This window comes from Poecilia formosa, unplaced genomic scaffold (genome assembly GCF_000485575.1).
Source record: "Poecilia formosa unplaced genomic scaffold, Poecilia_formosa-5.1.2 Scaffold487, whole genome shotgun sequence".
In the NCBI taxonomy this organism is placed as follows: Eukaryota; Metazoa; Chordata; class Actinopteri; order Cyprinodontiformes; family Poeciliidae; genus Poecilia; species Poecilia formosa.
Genome location: NW_006800426.1, coordinates 274,794 through 280,372, shown reverse-complemented (window position 1 = coordinate 280,372; position 5,579 = coordinate 274,794). Strand labels below are relative to the sequence as shown.

Below are 5,579 nucleotides of genomic sequence, written 5' to 3'. Positions count from 1 at the left end.
AAAAATGATAGCATATATGATTTAAAATAAATTTGACTTTGAACACCTTGGAGCACTGTCTCTTTAAGAAGCTCCTGGTCTTTCTCAAACTCCGCCTTCAGGAAGTCATCACAACATTGCTCCTCTATTAACCCCTTAACAACGTTTTTACGTTAAAAAGTAAATTTTACATAATACTGTCTGTCCATTTATGTCTTTTTTTTCTCATGCAAATACACTCACCTTACAAACATGACATTTATATAATTCAAAAATGTGTCTCTTACAACAAAAGTGGTATTAAAAAGAAAAACTGTATTTTACTTTTGAAATAATTCAGGATGTTTTCTAGGGTCATGAAAATACAGACCAAAATTATAATTAGATCTCAGGACAAAATTATTACAATCCATTCAATTCTGCCACATTTTTGGCAGCTGAAATGTACCAATTAGCCTCAGCGAAATGACCGTCTGCCTATCAATACATGGGTCTCTCTACTGCAGCCAAAACACCTGTGAACCGTCAAGCTATGGACTCCAATCGATCCCTGAAGGTGTGCTGAGGTATGTGTCACTAATTAACCAGACTTGTTTCTCATAGACTGGTTAGAAATCTGGTGCAGGTCAACGCCTCAAATGTGCTTTTGGGCTCCTCCAACCACTGCTGACCTTTGTGGCAGGGCACATTGTCCTGCTGAAAGAAGCTACAGCTATCAGGGATTACAGTTTCTGTTTTCATGAAAGGGAGCACACGGTCTGCAACAATGGTGAGGTAGGAGGGACGTGTTCAAACTAACATCCGCATGGATGGAAGGACCCAAACACTGCCCAAAAAGATCCCACTGCCCCACCAGTTTACCTTCTTCTTGTGTGTTTGTTACCGGAAAAATAACATAACCATACCCGTTTAATCTCTTTGCTCCACAGTCCAACAATTGAACTTTGAGGATTTACTTGCTGCCTATTATCTCAGTCACTGACAAGACAATAAGGTTTACAGTTTTTAATTGCTACTTTAAAACTTCGAGCAGATCCCCAACAACTTCAAGTAAACACATCTAAAATGCCACGCCTCAACATTCATCATCGACAGCTGGATCACCGTTAACAGCAGGCTACATCTCCATCTCCAAAAGCTGTTGGCTTTTTTTTCCCCTCCCATGTTCAGTAAAATTTATCCTCATATGCGCTGGATTTCACACCCTGCTTTTGTTTTAACAGATGTGTGGCTGACGGAGCGTTTCCGACATGACGTGGAGATGTGAGTGGGCGTCCGCTCGGTCAAAGGTCATGTCTATTTAAAGGGTTCTTAGTTTTGAAGTGTGGAGCGGCAGAGCTCGGTGGAGCGCCGTCCGTGCAGAGTGGGAAAACACAGCAAGGTCATTCCTGCCGAAGCACGCCGAGGATGGTTAACACAGTGCATGAAGAGGCAAAAAATGCTGCTTGCATTTGCAGGATGTTGAGGTGAGAGCGCACATTTGAACTCGAAGCTAATTTTGTTTGTACTGCGTGCAAAAGGTTACATGCACTCAAACACGAACGGCCAAAAATTGAGAGTTTTTCCAGCATCTGAGAGGGAATTAATTCCACAACAAAACACTTAAAGTGTTTTGATTTCACCAGGCTTTAACGCTTTAAGATCAAAGATACACTCAAGGATTGATCTTCGCCCATTTGAAAATGGGCATATATTTGTAAACTTGTTGTCATGCGTGTTGGACCACGGTCCTGTTGCATTTTGTTAAAACATATCAACTGGCTTTAATATTCAGTTTCTTGTTTCTTCCAGACAGTATCGTCTAATGTGCTTATGAATTATTTGGAAACATTGCGATTCAGACAGTATTGAGGGCCTCAATGTGCAGCTCACATAAAGGCAAAAAAATACTTTGATTTCTGGCACTTTTGCAAAAATTGCTACAGTTCAAATTATTTCACAACTAATAAGTGAAAAAAAAATACAACTTCTTTTTTTTTCTCCAGAACTGTGCCTTGGTTATTGCTGCACAAACATATTTTATTTTCATTTCATAAACAGCTTCAGGTCAGTTTCAGGCACACTGAGCCGCAGCAACGCATGCAAACCAAAAAACACAATCCATCTGCTGCTCTTTTTCATTATTATTTCCACGTGTGTGACGGTGAAATTGTTTTCACTTCACCGCCACCAGACTGCGCTAAACACACTCTGACAAATTAGAGCGCCAACGCCTGGCAGCTGATCGGCCTGCATCCAACGAGCCGAAAACTTGGATAACGCAGAACTACTCGACATGCCACAGTGACATGCAATTTGTTCCGACCACCGGCGCTGCTGGCGCAGAACTACATGAGAAGATAGATGAAGCATGATGAAACGCAGAACTGAAACAAACTCACATATTAAACCTTATTTTCCCCCCATTTACCTGTGTTTGAAGTTTACAGCTTCATGTGAATGTTGCACGAGTTTAGACGCTTTTCCTGTCTGTAACCAGCAGAAGGGTGTGCCAGCATGGTGTTATTACTGGTCAAGGGGTGAAGAGCTGCAACACAATCTGACCACACACACACACACACACACACACACACGCACACACACGCACACCCACCTAAATTCCCTGCAGGTCAATGCTGCCAGTAAATTCCTTCCTCGGTCTGCTGAGTGCAAAGTGCAGTAGTAACACACATAGTTCAGCTTTAGACTCTCAGGGTCTTAGTGGCCCCCCTGCAGCACTCAGACCCACACACATGTCACAAACACAAGCGTGTTTTACCGTTTGATTTTCTCAGAGTCCATTTCGTTCTGTCACGCAGCGCCCACCGCTCCGTCTCCGTCTCCGTCGCCCACTCAGGCCGAGCGGCACTCAGAAACGGATCGCTCGTCTGATGTAATGAAGGTGCATCAAGGTCTGCAAAGGTTTAGTCTGAGTCTGGAGTGTGACCGGCGGAACATGAAGGCTGCAGTAAGAACCTACACACACCATGGATCCTGATTTGGATCTAAGTTAGCTTATTAAAAGGGCAATATTATGTAAAAAATAATGTCTGGAGTGTTGCTTTGATTCTCTCATGCATGTTAAAAAAAATCCTTTAATCTTTATGGCAACCATTCAGCTGTGTAAAATGCCTGGTTGGACCTAGCCCCGCCTTCAAGGACAGAGCTCCTCCCCAGAGCTGCAGTTTCTGATCTTCTGCCTCACAGAGCAGCCCTCCTCCACTGGCTAGCTCCTTCAGACTAGCCAGCAGCAATTAGCAAACACCTGGTGGAACTTGCGTTCCTTATAGGAGCTACTTCTCAGTGGAACGCTGGCAAAAACGCTGGCAAAAACGTTGTTAAAGGGTTAATAGAGGGGCCATGTTGCGATGAGTTCCTGACGGCGTCATTTCAGAAGGAGAAGGAGCTTCTTAAGGATACATAGGCCCAATTTCAAGTAGTTAAATTACAAAGTTTAATTTCTTTTAAGTCATATTTGAGATAGATAGCATTTTTAGAACAACTGAAGGTAACATAGCTACTTGATTGTGCTACAAAATTATACAAATTGTGCCTGAAAAATAAATAATACTGTCCCTTTACAAACAAAACACCTACAGCTGAAATTAAGCTAGTCATCAAAGGAAACTATCTAGTGTTAAATGCCAAAAAGCAGCAGATTTTAATGAGGCATTTAAAGTCTGGCACACAACAGGATTCACTAAAATGTACAACAACGTGAACCTTAGACACTGTGTGAGATAAAGAGAATGATGGAAGGACAAGGTGGAAAGGCGCAAAACCACCAAAAACCTGACAATAAAAGTACATGATTGAAAAGCCGCTGCATGACTTTCAACAAAAAAGTCGAGCAGCTTCATATTTGATGAAGGCCAAACCAGAGACCAGTGATTTAAGCTCATGGCTGCTTACAACTCTCTCACAATGATAGGTTATGTCTCCTAATAATTTATACTGACAGATAGGTATGAATTACCCATGAAACGATTGCAGTTTTCTGGCCGAGCACCGATATTGAAAAAAGCCAGACTAATTTTGGCCAAAACTGGTCAAATCTGTACTAAAAATTTACAAAAAGTTGCACAGTTGGCAAAAGTAGACTGACTATTGTTAAACACAACCTTCGCTTTATCTTAAACGCCGATCTTTCGGCGGATAAGATACCGACCAATTGACGATCGCCCTAAATGAAAGAAATCGGGGCCCATCAGTCTGAGCACCCCTAAAAGTGACCTAAAAATCCCCGCAGACTGCTTTTAGCTGCATTTGCAGGTGTAATCCATCTCCTTCGCTTCATTTTCTACCCACCAGGCTTCCTTTCTAACACCCCCGCTGTCTGTTCTTCAAGCAGGGAGGATAGGCGCGCTACCAGAAGGCAGTGCATGACCCAATACGCTCAGCACCCGACTCACAAAGTGTAATTTAGCTCATTAGATCTCAGTGCTTTTATGTTGCCAGGCGGTTCCCCGGCCCGTCTCTGGTTTCAGTGTGACCCAGTAAAAACACGGAGGATCTCCAGCAGCTCGGAGGGGACTGGGTGGGGCCGACGGAGCCATGGCAGCGGCTCAGCGGGCCTGGCTCACTCACAGCGACACGCTGCCAGTAATATCAGAAGGAGAAGCAATTATCACCAGCATTACTAGCTGGAGCGACCTTCTGGCAAAGCTCAGGATGACACAGGGATATGACTGTTACAGCACTTCCTTCCTCTGACACGCACTGCAGAAGCTCGCCTTGGACGAAAAGTTGGAACCGTCGCATGAATAAATGAAGTATAAAAAAAGCCATTGCTGTCAACGCTGAAGTGTTAACGCACACAATCTAAAATGCTTAACGCGTTGATGTTACATAATGCAGATTAATCGCATTACCTGTTTTTTACCTCTCTCCTGCAGAGGGTTACCCAGCGCAAAGCAATGTGTTTCGCAGTCTTGTACTGCGGTCAACCAACCTTGCTGTAAAACCAAGCAGTACTAAAGCAGTTTTGATGCCGTTTTATCTTGTCCTAATGAGAATACTGTATTTGAGTCGAGTTTGACTGTTTTTAACATTTTGAGCACCGGGCCATTTTGAATCATGTCATAATTATGTCAGTGTGAAGTTTCCTGTCTGCCAAAAAAGCAGACTCACCTGGTGGTAGAAATAAAGCTGATTGATTGATGACTTATTTCAAACCCTCCTGAACATAAAAACCTAGAAAACTGAGATGTATGGTTTGAGACAGTAAAACATTTTCTTTAACATTTTTTTGAAAATGTGAATTTCTACATTTCAAGCTTACAAAGTTAGGCATAGTGATGAAACATAACTAGTCAGGGCACTAGAATGTGATTAATCTCATTACATTTTTAATCGGTTAACTGGAATAATAAATATACAAAATTACCATCACCCTGTTTATGTAGAGATGTAAAAACCTGAACAATAAGTTAGATGTCAGTAGACAAGGAGCAATCTGTTCAACTGTAGCAGGGCACAAGATTTGAGGGCGCCCCACTAGCGAGGGCGCCAAAATGATGCCGGGAAATTTATTTCTACTCACCATTTTCTGTGGCTGAAAAACTATCACTATATGAACGTTTCATATGAGTCAACATCAATAATAATAATAATAATAATAA

General features: G+C 42.3%; 1 protein-coding gene across 15 annotated transcripts in view; it reads right to left on the bottom strand.

The window, feature by feature from the left end:
• LOC103156572 (pleckstrin homology domain-containing family A member 7-like) overlaps nucleotides 1–5,579 on the bottom strand; it is a 152,466-nt gene that overhangs the window by 76,959 nt on the left and 69,928 nt on the right. Inside the window, exon 1 of one of the 15 annotated variants that reach the window (XM_016664458.1) lies at nucleotides 2,390–2,470. The exons of the other annotated variants lie outside the window; for them this stretch is intronic. The gene's annotated coding sequence lies outside the window, so the exon portion shown is untranslated. Of the gene's footprint in view, nucleotides 1–2,389; nucleotides 2,471–5,579 lie in introns of those variants that run through there. 15 annotated transcript variants of the gene reach the window in all.